Genomic DNA, 14,397 nt, shown 5'->3' with positions numbered 1-14,397 from the left:
CCTTTTTTTATTAAGAGATTTTCTATTCGTTTCACATATCAGCCACAGATTCCCCTGTCCTCCCTCCTCCCACTGCCCCCAGCCTTCCTCCCCAACTCACCCCCCATTCCCACCTCCTCCAAGGCAAGGTCTCCCCTGGGGAGTCAGCAGAGCCTGGTACATTCAGTTGAGGCAGTTCCAAGCCCCTCCTCCCTGCACCAAGGTTGAGCAAAATGTCTCAGCATAGGCCCTAGGTTCCAAAAAGCCGGTTCATGCACCAATATTTTTTTATCTGAATAGTTTCCCCTACCTCTACACCTCCTGGTTGCTGGATATCTCTCTCCTATTCAGATCCACTCCCTCTCTGTCTCTCTTTGGAAAAGAACAGGCTTCTAGGAGATAACAACCAAACATGACAAAATAAAATAGAGTAAGATAAAACAAAAACCATCGCATTAAAGATGGACAAGCCAAGCCAAGCCAATAGAAAAATGAAAGATACCCATGAGAAGGCACAAGAATCAGAGACCCACTTGTTTGCATACATGGGAGTCATTGGAGTCCCATAAAAGTACTAACCCAAAAGCTATAGTTTATGTACAGAAACAAAAACCATCACATTAAAGATGGCCAAGCCAAGCCAACAGAAAAATAAAAGAACCCCATGAGAAGGCACAAGAATCAGAGATCCACTTGTTTGCATACATGGGAGTCCCGTTAAAGTACTAAACCAAGAGCTACAGTATATGTGCAGAGGACCTGGTGCAGACCTGTGTGGGCCCTGTGCCTGCTGCCTCAGTCTCTGTGAGTTCCTTCCCCTCTGGCTCTTGCCCCCTCTCTGTCTTTTCTTCTGTAGGCTCCCGGGGGGTGAGGGCGGGATGTGATGGAGACATCCCGTTTAGAGCGGTGTGTTCTATGGTCTCTCTCTCTGCACCGTGTCTTGCTGTGGGTCTCTCTATTTGTTCCTATCTAGTCCTAGCTGTTCTTGAGTTGTTTTTCTTTAGGTAAAATACTCACCTTAAGTTTTTCTTGTAATTGTTATAGCTCCCTTTGATTTTTTTTTAAGATACAGATGACTAGTATCCGGTACAAAATTTCCATCTTTATTTCTCAAGCATAGAAATGATAGCATTTGATTTTGGTCATTGCGACACATAGGTCAGCTGTGATCCTCTCTTGCCTGTCTTCCCTCCTCTTGCTTTTGGCCATTTGCTCCCCTTTGTTGTTGTTATTTGTAATTTTTTAATCAGACATTCTACATTTTATATATAAAATTGTAGAGGGCTATAGAGGCACGGCTGGTAGGAGCACTGGAGACCTGAGCTCCATTCCCAGGTCCACACGGCAGCTCACAAGCATCTGTAACGCCGTCCCCGGGTGTCTGATGTCCTCCTCTGGCCACGGCACAGGCGCTCCATTCACATGGCACACAGACGTACCTGCAGGTGAAGCACCCATCCATACACATTAAAGAACAAGAGAAGAAAAAGCAGAAATAAAGGTCGAGTGCCTGCATGCCGGTGTCCTCCTCGGGAAAGGGTTTAATCTTTCCCCGTGGAAGACAGCAGAATAAAGCTGTTCATTCAGAACCATTCAGTTATTTCAAAGATCAGAGGAGGAATTTGATTTTGATTTCGGTCTTGTTTTCTTGACTCCCAAGGCACAGCCCATTGAGACCTTGCCTGAAATCACAGGATGCTTACTAGGGCCCTTTGTCTATGGTAGACCTTAAAGTTCAACTCCCAGGTAGACTAAGATAGCCACAACTTGTCCTTGGGGCTTTCGACCCTTGACAGCAGCTTTCTCATAGCTTTAGATTTATCAAATCCTTTAAGTCAAAGGTGGAGACGAAGGCTCGGGTTGTTTCTAAGGGTTCCTTTAGGTCCTCAGCACTTCAAGTCCTTGTTGAACTGGCTGACCTCAATTTCACTTTGGTCTCCTCAGCTAGGGGAGGCTCCTAAGCTACGGGCCATGTAGAAATTGATTGATGAAGGAAGCAAGAAGCAAAGGGAGAGCTCTGTGCTCTGTGTTTCCTCCGTTCCCTCAAGTCCGTTTGTCTTGATTGAAGATGAGGTCTTGAGCCAGCACTTCCTCCTTTTGCTTCGGCTTTTCCTTCTCTTTCATCCGACTTTTGTAATTGTTCTCAGTGGATAACTCAGTGGAGTTTTCCAATTATAGTTTGGAATTACGCAATCTAAGGTTTTCCATAACTGCAGGGTATGCGGGAGTATTATGTGTTTGTAACAAAGGTTTACTTTAGGAATGGAAGGTATGTGAAATATTCTAACTCTATTCAAGTTAAAATCATGATATTTTTATTTAGTTGCTGTCTTTTTCTTCTTTGTAGCTGAATAGGCTAGAGGTTGAGATAATGGTAGAATCCCTACCACTGAGGACATCTCTGTCCTGTAGTAGAGATACAGACCTGTTTATCACTTATCTCCATCTATATGTACACCTCCCTCTCTGTGGAATTACAGGTTGTCCTAAGTTCTTCAGAGGGAAGTAAAGGATGTTATAAAAGGGAGTAAGAAAACAATGCAACCAGGAGAAACAGTTTTAGAGAACGTGTCCACTTAGCAGTGTTGCCCAAGAACTAAAGATTGGAAGGAATTATCCAAGCAGAGAGGGCTTTCTAGAAGCAATGGTCCGTGCTCAGGCTCAGAAGCAAGAACTTGGTTTATGTGATAACTGATAGCATGTCAGTGTGTCCCTGGCATTTCTGGAGTGAAGAAGAGGGACATGTGGGCAGTGGGGGATAGAAGAAAGGAATGGGGAGGGGGTGAATCTGAGCCTTTATAATTTCTCCTAAATGCAGTTGCAATCACTCCATGCTTGGGTGCTCAGGTTCTTCTTCTATACCTAAATCACTCCAGAAGCTATGTGGGCATTGCAAGACCAGAAGAGAAGGTCCATTTAGGAATTTTTAATAGAAAGAACATGTTAAGCTGGCAAGAACAGGCTTGATCCTAACTGAAAGGCAGAGACATAAACAATAACATAAAGAATGTAGGTGGTGGTTCAGTCTAAATGTGAGAGGCACTGGCATGAGAAACATCTTCTCCCTCTTGGGTGAGATGGCTGATTTATAAATATAGGGAGGGTCTCAGGAAGCTCCTGAGTGTGATATGTGCTTCCTGCCCTGGATTATCACGGCCCTTGCTGCTGACCACATGCTGGCCCAACTCATGTAACATGGCTGGGATGTTAAGAGACATTAAAAAAAAAAGTCTATATGATAAATTCTTGCTCTAAATGCCAGTGGCAAACTATTTACCTATAGGCAAATACAATTTAGCAGGCATCTATGGCCTGATTGTTGCACTGTGCCTCAGAGGTGGCCTCTGCCTGCATGCTGCCCACACCTGAACTTGAAGGCAGTATCTGATCTGGAGGCAGGCACCAGCCCTTTGCTGAGTGGAAGCGAGCTAGCACACTGCGTCATTTTTTCCGCCGCTCCGCTCTGTGCAGCCACACCTACACGATCCAATGGTGTTGGACTCCACCAGGCCCTTTATTTCACATTTGAACTGTGGCAAGGGGCTGGGTAACTGCTGTGAGCCCATACTAGCAGCTTCATTTAGCCCTTGGCTGTGAGTGCTCCAGAGGAGCTGGGAGTCATCTCAGCCACCTCTCTCGTTTTACAGTTAAAGTCACAACAGCTTAACTCCAAACACTGTTCCTGTTTCTCAGTCAGATGTCTGGGAAGTGGCAGGGCCTGGCCCCATCCCCATTCCATGTCATTTTTAAATCCAGTGGGGGTGTGTTCTGTTTGATTTAGTGTTTTCCCTGCCTAAAGCAGAAACCTGATCCCACACACACAACAGGATGGCCTGTGCTGCTAACTGCCTGCTTTAGCGAACTCATTGCCAACTTCTCGTTGCTGTGACCAGATGCCTGACAAGAAGCAGTTTAAGGGAGGGTTTGTTTTGTCTCATGGTTGGAGGGTACCATACCGGCCTATCATGGCGGGAAGGGCATCTCAGCGGGAGTGTGAGGCAGCTGATCACCCTGTGTCTGAAGTCAGGAAGGAGAGAGATGAATGCTGGTGCTCAGCTTGCTTTGTGTGTGTGTGTGTGTGTGTGTGTGTGTGTGTGTGTGTGTGTGTGTGTGCAAAGGGTAATCTTTGGCATCACCCTATCTCCTGGAGCTTGCTGATTACTTAGACTGGCTGGCCAGTGAGCCCCAGGGATCCTCCTCCCCTGAGCTGGGCTTATAAGCACCCTGGAGTAAAGATCAGATGATGCTTGAGAGGCAAACTCTTAACTGAACTGTCTCCATAGCTTAATTTCCTTCTTTTTTCTTTCAATCTTGGACCCCACCCCACAGGGTCCTGTCTATACTCAGGGTGACTTTGGCTCACCAGTGAAGCCTCTCTGGAGACACCCTCATGAACATGCCCAGAGGGGTGTCTTCTAGGTGATTCTTCATCTGGTCAAGTCTTTGGGGAAGCATCACATCACTGTCAGGTCATTCCGCACCCCCAGCCCTGAGAGTAGAAATGGTGTACACTTCAGCAAGGCTGGTGACAACTCCAGAACTATTGCTAGGTGGAAAAAAAAGCTTAGCCAAACTTTTCCTAGTTAGAAATAGAAGGAAGCCCTAGACAGAGGGGGCAATGGGCTTTTTCTTCTCAGAGCAATCTTTGTGAGTGAAGTTTACCCCTCTCTCTTTTCTACCAGGAACTGCAGAGTTTAGTAGAGATTGGATGGTCCCAGGCTTCTGACCTAAGTAAAGATGGAGGACAAGTGGATGTTCACATAACCCACGGGTAAGTGAGTCGGTTGTGTATTCTCTAACTGGATGTCAACTCAGAGGTTGTGTGTTCCGGCCTGCCCCAGTGTGGATGGAGCATGGAGAGGAACGCTGATGAGCGAAGCTGTGGTGATTGCCAGTGATAGAGGATAAAACCCAAATGCATGGGCTCTGGGAGAGCCGCGGATGGCATCCCACTCATTGACATGCCCCTGCATTGCCCTTGTTTGGTCAGACTAGCTTGCACTCTTTAGCAGGTGAGATAGGAAGATGCTTCTGTCAAAGTGAAGGGGCTTCTGGCTGCCAGCTGGAAGTGTGCTGGAAGATGCAACCAGATGTGGCAAGAGATCATCACAACTTACAGTGTGGCCGCTCAGGATTGAGATCCCTGCCAGCAAGACTTGCTGGGTCCCTCTCCATATCAGTTGTGTTAACCAATGGACAAACAGTGACAGTCTTACCGTGTGGAGTAGTGGCCCGTCTGATCAAAGAATGGGTCACAAGGAAATGACTCCTAACAGCTGAGGTTGGGATCTCCCCAGGCTTGGCTCTTCTCCATCATCAGAGAAGAAGAAGAAGTACCCTTCTTTTCCCTCTGCCCACCTCCTTCTGCCCACCTCCCTCTGCCCACCTCCCTCTGCCCACCTCCCTCTGCCCACCTCCCTCTGCCCACCTCCCTCTGCCCATCTGGGCCCTTAGCTCACTAGTCTGAGATCCCTACCAAACAGAAGTGAACAGTCATGGGCATGACATTGACATATGGTCCTTTATAAAAGAAAAACTTATTTTTATTTATGTGAATATGTCTATATGGGTATATGCCATATGTCTGCTGGTGTCTATGAAGCCAGAAAAGGCATTGGATCCCCTGGAGCTGGGATTATAGGCGGTTATGAATCACTTTACGTGGTGCTTGGAACTAAATGTGGGTCCTCTGAAAGGGTAGGAAGCACTCTTTATCCCTCAGTCATCTCACAGAACCGGGGGTTCTTTTTTCTTCTTTTTTAGTTACTTAAAAAATTACCTTTATTTTTTAATTAAAATCTAATACCTCATTTCTTCATTTCCAGTTCCTCATCAACTCTTCCCACATACTCCTTTGCTCCTTTTTGAATTAAAGGCCTTTTTCTTTAATTATATATGTATATTACATGTAAATATAACATACATTTACATGTAATATACATATATGTGCCTAAATGTATAAATACAACCTGCTCAGTCTGTTTAGTGTTACCTGTGATTTCAAGACTGATAAGTTGGTATTGGATACCAAGTGGAGGCTCATCCCTGGGGAACACAGTTTCTCCTATTCCCAGCATTCCTAAGTTTCCTGTAGTTCTTTGTCTAGGGTTGGGTGGGGCCCCATGAGATTTCCTACTTCCACATTGGCATGTCTGTTGATGTTGTGCCTATTTGGGTCTCTTTTAGGCAGCCAGATAGTTAAGGTTTTACGAGTGAAGCTTCTTTGTCGTTTTCAGGATACAGTCAATGGTCCTTATGAAGACTTTTGATTCTTAAATTCTTCCCATCACACAAATAAAATCTAATGAACTTCCATGAACCTGTCACCCAGCCCCGATGAATACTGACACTTTGCCAGTCTTACTTCATCTGTCCCTTTCAAGCTCTCAGTTGTTAAAAACATTTGTGTGGGGGGTCTTACTTCAGGGGCCCAGACGGACTTGAACTCAAAGCGCTCTTCACCTACCTCCTATTCCTAGCTTGTCTTCCTGAGTGCGGAGGCACAGGCATGTGCCACCATCCCTGGCTATTTAAAAACTTTTGTAGAACTACTTTAAGGCAATTATCAGGCATTATACCATTTCACACATAAATACGGCCGTATACATTTCTAATTGAAAAAGACTTTTATTTTCTCAACCATTACAGCATTATTGTTCCCAAGTGTATTGGTTCCTCATACCGTGCAATGCCTAATCCATATTCAAATTTCCCCAGAGGCTTCAAAGTTATCTTTTTATTGTTTCTTTTCAAATTCATATGTGAACACAGCCCTCACTTTACATTTTATCACTGTATCTTGTAACTTTATTTTATTATGCATTCAGACTCTCATTCCTCTTTCTTTCTCATGGCTTGCTTTGATGGAGATGTAGTTTCATTTTTCCTATGGCAGTTCACCCTTTTGATGGATAGCATCTGAAAGGAATCCTGTAACTCACTTCTCTGTCTTGGGTATAATCTGTGAGTTGTCACGTTGTCTCAGCAACCTGGTTAAATTCAGTGTAATTTCTGTTAGACAAGAGTGTTTAAGTAACAGTGGTGTGTGTGTGTGTGTGTGTGTGTGTGTGTGTGTGTGTGTGTGTGTGTATCAGGCTATTTTAATTATCAATATGGATTAATATTTTTGGATGCACTGAAATTAAGGTCCTTCACTTTCCAAGGGGAAAGGATATCCAGAGTGTAGCCAGGGGTAACAGTTACTGGAAAAAGTAGAACCTCTGGGTTTAACAGTCAGCCGAGTCTCTTGGGCTGCTCTGGCTGAGGTGTAATGGAATTTCTCACCAGGGATCCAAATTCAATACATGTGTGAGTTGGCAGACAAGATGGTTTTGAAAATAAGCCACAAGCTCTGAATGATCAGACTATGGACAAGAGGCAGGGCTGTAAAGAGAAGATTCTGGACACAGCCTGGCCTCTTATCCTTAGTCTTTCTGGGACTTCCCGGGGATGTAATTGTGCTGGGCTCCCTCAATTGCGGGGAACCAAGCAGAGGCTGGAATCTTGTAGTTCAGGTGGAGATTTGTGCATGGCTGCTCTGTGGATTCTGGCGCCATGAGCGAGGCTTTCCTGTCAGAGTCTGCCTGCCCTGCCAGTGTTTGTGAAGAAAGTGAAACTAAGTGATTTCTGTTTGTGTGCCAGCGATGGACTGCCTCTGAGAGCAACTGGCATGCTCTCTTTGCTCTGTCTAGTAAATTGACCTCTGTGGAAGGGACCCCTGTAGTTTTTTTCTTTCTTTTTTACTCTTTGCTCTTTGGGGCCCTGCAACCAAGCTCCCAACTAAATACATGGAGGCTTATTCTTACCTATGAATGCCTGGCCTTAGCTTGGCTTGTTTCTAACCAGCTTTTCTTAAATTATCCCATCTACTTTTTGCCTCTGGGCTTTTACCTTTATTCTATTTCTTTCTTTTTTACTCCATGACAGGGTGAGTGGCTCAGCAGCTGGCCCCTGGCATCCTCCTCTCCTTTTCCTTTTCTCGTTCTTCCCTCTTCTCTTTTTCTCCTTCTATTTATTCTCTCTGCCTGGCAGCCCTGCCTATCCCCCTCCAGCCTAGCTATTGGCTGTTCAGCTCTTTATTAGACCAATCAGGTATTTTAGACAGGCAAAATAACAGAGTTATTAGAGTTAAACGAATGAACATAAAAGAATGCAATACATCTTTGCATCATTAAACAAACATTCCAAAGCATGAATGAACGTAACACATCTTAAACTAATATTCCACAACAGACCCCAGGAGCCAGAAATGGATGCCAGATTCCAAGGGCTATAGAGGTGGTTTTAAGACAGCATGGCCTTAAACTGCATTCACCAAAGGCCTGGGGATTGGCAAGAGAGATGCCTCCTGGATTGGAAGAGGATTGTTTTGTTTTGTAGTGATAAGGATGGAATCCAGGTCCTTGCACAGGCTAGGCGAGAGCTAAACAACTGAGCTACACCCCAGCTCCATCTCCAGGATGGAGACACTCTTTCAAGGCTACTATCCAGCAGCTCACGCAGGGCGGAGCAAGCATTAAGCACTCTGGGCCCATAGAATTGGTTGACAGAATTGGTTGCCAGCTTTTTTTTTTTTATTTATTTTTATTTTTTTTATTTTTATTTTTTAATTTATTTTGCAATACAATTCAGTTCTACATTTTAGCCACGGATTCCCTTGTTCTCCCCCCTCCCGTCCCCCTCACCTTCCCCCCAACCGCCCCCCCCCCCCATTCCCATCTCCTCCAGGGCAAAGCCTTCCCCACAGACTGAGGTCAACCTGGTAGACTCAGTCCAGGTAGGTCTAGTCCCCTCCTCCCAGGTTGCCAGCTTTTGATAACATCAGCTCCAGTAAGAGCTGTTTCCTCCTCCTCCTCCTTCCTCTTTCCTTGAGTATTCAAAAGCCTGTGGGGATTAACAGCTGTTGAAGGCAATCCTGATGCTCAGCCTACTTTAAGGCTTGGTCCGAAACCCATCTAGACTTGGAAGGAAGAGTTGGAATTCTAAATATTACTATAAAAATGGTTGGAGTATTTAATAAGTTTAAGTGATTCCTAATGACCTCAAGTTGAGCAGGAAGGTCCTGGCACCTGCTGAAGTTTTCATACAGAACAAAAGAAAGGTCACCTTCCAACCCCTCCAATGGGACTCTTCAAAGAGCAAAGGGAACATAAGATGTTTTGATCATGTCCTTGCAGCCTGTTTGCCTAGCTTTCTGGTAGCTTAGCTGGTTAGTGCTTGAATGATAAAAGTGGCAAAGGCTAACGTGCTGGGTGAGGAGAAGGTGAACCAAGCTGACTTCATCTCTTTCCTGCGTTCAGATCAAAGGGCAGCCTCAGAGCTCTGTAGCCAGGGGCACAGATCCTTCAGACGGCCTGTCAGTGCCAAGTGGAAAACTGGCGTTCAGTCATTTCAGCCTTGTTATCATCTTGTGACATTCCAGCTGGCTAAACAAGTGTGCTTTTGACTCAAAATGCCTCATGCTGTCTTCTGATTCTTTCAATGTGACTTTCAGGGTCACGGAAATTTAGTAGAGAAAAGTACTCCAGTATGTCTTTAGAGGGTATTCACCTTTACTGAGGTAGAGTGAACCGCTGCTTCCTTTACTTCTTTGAGAATGATTATTATGATGAAAAAATGGCCACACATAACAAACTTTTTCATTGCTGCACCCAAAATATGTGATAGGAACAAGAAAAGAAAATTTTATTCTGCCTCATGGTTTTAAAGGTTTTAGTCCTTTATAGAGGGGAAAGCGTCCAACAGACTGGCGTGGTCTGTGGTGTCGGGAACATGGATTAGAGGCTCTACAGTACAACAGGAAGCAGGGACCAGGCTAAAACCTTTAAAGGTCCATTCCAGCCTTCCACAAGTGAGGCCCCAAACCCTAAGATCTTACAGCCCCCCAAATTAGCACCACCCACTGAAGAACAAGCATTCATGAAATGAACATGGCCAGGGGAAAATTTCAGATTCCAGCCACACAATCTATAAGCATTTAATAATCCTACTTCTGCTGGTTTGCTTTGTTTTAAAACCCAAAGCCCCTTTTCAATGTTATCTAACCAAAGGGCACAATACTCAATGATTTTATTTACAGTTGGGTAAACAAAGTTAGCACTGTAGGAATACTATACTGTGTGTGCTGAGTGAGAGGTTGTTCGTCATGGGTAGAGCATACGTGACTCTTCTGCTGGTCCAAGTAGCTTCAGCTGATTTGTTGGTGTTTGAGCCTTAATTATTTTTCAGATCAGGTTTTCCCAAGAAACTCATGAATATTGATGCTTTTTTGATATCCTGGCCCAACCAGTTCCAAAAGCTACTGTAATTTTTCTATCAGTCTCACTGTCTGGCCCACTATCCTATTCTTTCATCGACTACCCACAGAGAATGACAAGAAAAGGAGGAAACTGATAGTGTAGATTTTAAGGTTTTTATTCATTCGATTTGGGAAGTTGAAATTCTGTAAACTTTTAGGTCTTCTAGGAGAGATGCTGAGCTGTAGGGAAACTGTTCTCTGAAAGTGAAAAAAAAGTTTATGAAAACATTATTATTTTTGAGGGAAAATAGGTGTTTAACTTCTTGCTGCTGATTTTTTTCTGGTTACTGGGCCAATTTTGCTATTTCTAATACAAGAAAAACACTTAATGGTGAATAATTTGCTCGTCAGATAAAACACAAAATTATAATGTATGATAGATGTATTTCCATTCGTGTGGAGAGTCATACTGAAGACCATCCAAAGTGCAGTAGTGAGTTGTTGGTAAAAATGGGGCAGGCAGTTTTAATCCACATTTTGAATGAATCATACTTCTTTGGAAGTCCTTCAGGGGTCATGTGGCATCTTCTAAGAGATTGATGGTGGTCCTCTGATACTGGTTCTCATGGAAGCAAGCATGGAGGGCAGAGGTTTTTGCTCCATTTTGCTGAAGGATTGAGGATTTTCTTTAAAGCTCTCTGAAAGGTTCTTGGCTAATTTTCAAGAGTGGCTGTGACAACTGAGGTAATGTTATTTAACATGACTTGCCAGAATTTTTCAAATGCTGGAGATTTCATCTAGAGATACTTATATAAATATAACTTCATTTCTGCTTTAGCTATTAATAATGTATTCGGTCTCTCTTTTAATGCAAATGATATATTAACCATATCAGTCTCCAGAGGAAGAGGTAGCAGCTGCAAGTGGTTGATTCGGTGGTCTTTATTTTTGGCTGCTTCCATTGTCTTTAGACTTTGACGTAATATTGCTCACATAGCTCCCACCGCTGGCTTCTGTAATGTTTAAGTGGTGGCTTGATAGCTCTCTAGTTAGGGGCTGGCCCAGATAGGATAGAGGGTTTAGCAAATGGGCGTATAATGTGTATCAACCGTAGAGTTCCATGAATTAGATACATCTCTATATGTGTCTTATTGACCACACGGAGCCCTCAGTGATAGCTATTGGTTGGAACAGACTGAGGACTTTCATGTAAAGACATGGGGGTGCTATTGTTTTTAAAAGCAGGGCTAAGGATCGAACCTAGGGTCTTGTACATACTTGCTCTTGCCACTGCACTGCATCCCTGGTAGATACCCATCTCTGTGTTGGTCCTGTTACCTCTGGCTGTCCTCTTTTGTCTGTGTTTTGAATGGGTTCATTTTAGATGTTACCAGGGAGCAAACAGTTGATACAGAAACTATGTAGGGTAGAGTAAGATCCATATTTGACTGGCTGAAGAATTCTTTCAGATGATCCAATGTCCAAGTTATAACTAATAACAAAAGTATGTTTAATGATGATTGGCTTCCCATAATTAAAGTGATTAAAACAAATATTAAGCCGTTGAGAAACAGTATTTTTTAAATTTTTACCTTTTTAATGAAGTATCAGAAAACAAAGCACAGAAATCTTCAACCTACAATCCAGTGAAAATTTACATATGATGCACATGTTTGCTTTCCATATAGATCAAGATACAAGTGCCAAGTATGATGGGACATGTCTAAATCACAGCACTTGGGAGGCCAAGGGGGACTGTTAGTGTGAAACTAATATGGACTGCATTACAAGGCCCTATCTAAATAAATACCGAAATAATTTCTAACACACACACACACACACACACACACATACACACACACACGGACGGACAGACGGACATACATACACAACGACTTAAGATTTGTTTGTTGCTTTATGAGTTTGTGTGAACTTCTCAGTATGCTTGTATACCACTTGAGTTCAGATGCCCATGGAGGTCAGAAGAGGCCATCAGATTCCCAAGAATTAGTGTTTCAGGCAGTTGTGAGGCACCTGGCATAGGTGCTGGGAACTGATCCTTGGTCTTCTGCAAGAGCAGCAGGCGCTCTTAACTGTGGAGTCATTTCTTTGGCACCCCACAGTGATTTCTTACTTGCCTCTCTCTCATATTTTATAGCTCCTTGCCAAAAGAAAACCACTATTCTGCCTTCTAGTCTCAACTAGCATCCTGAGGACATCTTGTCTATTCTGGAACTTCACACGAATGGCACCATGAAACATATACTCCTTCTTTCTGGAGTGTATACTGGAGTAAAAATATCTTTTCTGTTGCAGGGCCATTCCATTGAGTGAATATACTACCATTTAATTGTCCATAACTTTACTGATGGACAGTCTTCTAGTTTTAATAAGTTTGTATTAGTGTGTGCGTATTATGGGGGGCGTGAACATGTGGAGGTCAAAGGTTACTTTTGTAGAGCCATTTCTCTCTTTGGACCTTTACGTAGATTCTGGGGGTTGAACTCAGGTCATCAGGTTTACACTGTAGCAAGGAAAGAAATGTCTTATCCACTAAGCCATCTCACTAGTCCTTCAGTTTTTTCTTTATTATTTTGAATAAAGCGTCTCTGAACATCATGTGCATGTTTTTTGGTGGTCATGTCTGTTATTGTTATAGAGTAGACAGACACTTACTTTTTAGGACACACTGATAGACAGTTTTCCAAATTGATTATGTCAAATTAGACTCCATCAGCCAGGTATGTGAATTCTAGTTGATTGTCAAACTTGCCAACACTTGGTATTGTTGAGGATCAATTTTGAACACTTTAAAAAATGCTAGCTCTAAATCTGAAATACAAAGTTCACATCAGTTCATTTTATTTAACATTTATTTAAATAAAAATTTCAATCACAAGTGTCATTATTGTTGCATGCTTTCTGGGTTCCGCATGCTTTACTGTGGCATGAGACCTCTAGAGAATAAAATATAACCTCTTCTTTCAAGATTTCTGTATTTCAGGCATAGGGTGCCATAGACAACAACTCGCCAGCAGAACAAGTCATGTCCTTACTCCCCTGTCAAGTGTGTCCTGCATGTTTCCAGCACCTTTTCACTTTTCCTGTGGCCCTGGGAGGTCATTAACACTGTACTTTCCAAGATATGTCCCTGTGTCAACTTGTCTGGCTAATGGTGATGTGCATGATGATATGTTGCAGATCTGTCTCCCTAAAAGCACCCAACACTCTCCTCTACCCATCAGGATTTATTCCCCAAAACCTTGTTTGCGAATGAAGTAAATTAAGTTGTAGTATTAAAGCAGGATAATGGCTTGTTTATCTCTTCCCAGAAGTATTTTCATTTTAATAGTGGATTCTAGGAGACAGTATCTCACTCAGCTCCAGGGAATTAATGAATACATGTTTTGTGTGTTTCAGGCTAATGGAAAAAATTAAGAATTTTTTAAACAACATTTATTTATATATATTTTTGTGTGAAAACTTCATGCAAGTGTGCAGTTATCTTGGTCATATCCTCCCTATGACCTCCCTCCCCTCATCCCCTCACTACCCCTCCTTCCCCACTTCATATCCTCTTTATATTCTATAACCCATGGAGTCCAGTTAGTGCTGATCATATGTTCATGAATGTGGAGGTCATCCCTTGGAGCATGGGCACCCTGCTAATGTCCACTCCTTAGCTGAAACATGCTACCACCCCTTCCTCCACATCTGTCAACAGCTCTTCACCTAGGGTTAGGGCTTTGGGGGACACTCTCTGTTCTGTGATGGATTTTTAACTTGATTCATTTTGCGCGGATCACATGCAGGTTTGAGTTCATGCGAGCAACAACCATGTCATGTTCAGAGGGCAGCATTTCACAACACCCCTCCACATCCTGCATCTCTTACATTCTTCTGACTCTTCTTCCACAATGGTCTCTGAGATTTCCTTATAAATATGACCATAAATGATGCTGTGTATTTTGCCTACATGTGAGGCATAAAATAAGGCAGAAATGTCAAATCAGTCCAATGTAAGGATGAACTGACATGAACATATATGTATTGGCTTTGGCCATTTAAATCTGAGTGGACTGACTGAAGAATGTCTCAGATGCATTCATTTTATAGGTCTTATCCGATAAGATAATTTTTTCAAACAGATGCTTCGTTATGCTCACAATATAATTGAAACA

The 14,397-nt window shown here is 43.2% G+C and overlaps 1 protein-coding gene across 4 annotated transcripts in view; it reads left to right on the top strand.

The window, feature by feature from the left end:
* Csgalnact1 (chondroitin sulfate N-acetylgalactosaminyltransferase 1) overlaps positions 1-14,397 on the top strand; it is a 334,889-nt gene that overhangs the window by 175,362 nt on the left and 145,130 nt on the right. For 3 of the 4 annotated variants that reach the window (XM_052752408.1, XM_052752407.1, XM_052752409.1), the window contains one exon: positions 4,662-4,750. The exons of the other annotated variant lie outside the window; for it this stretch is intronic. The gene's annotated coding sequence lies outside the window, so the exon portion shown is untranslated. The remainder of the gene's footprint in view (positions 1-4,661; positions 4,751-14,397) is intronic. 4 annotated transcript variants of the gene reach the window in all.

The sequence above is a fragment of the Peromyscus californicus genome, unplaced genomic scaffold, assembly GCF_007827085.1.
Source record: "Peromyscus californicus insignis strain IS unplaced genomic scaffold, ASM782708v3 Scaffold_23__1_contigs__length_62951481, whole genome shotgun sequence".
In the NCBI taxonomy this organism is placed as follows: Eukaryota; Metazoa; Chordata; class Mammalia; order Rodentia; family Cricetidae; genus Peromyscus; species Peromyscus californicus.
This window is presented reverse-complemented; position numbering and strand designations above follow the sequence as displayed.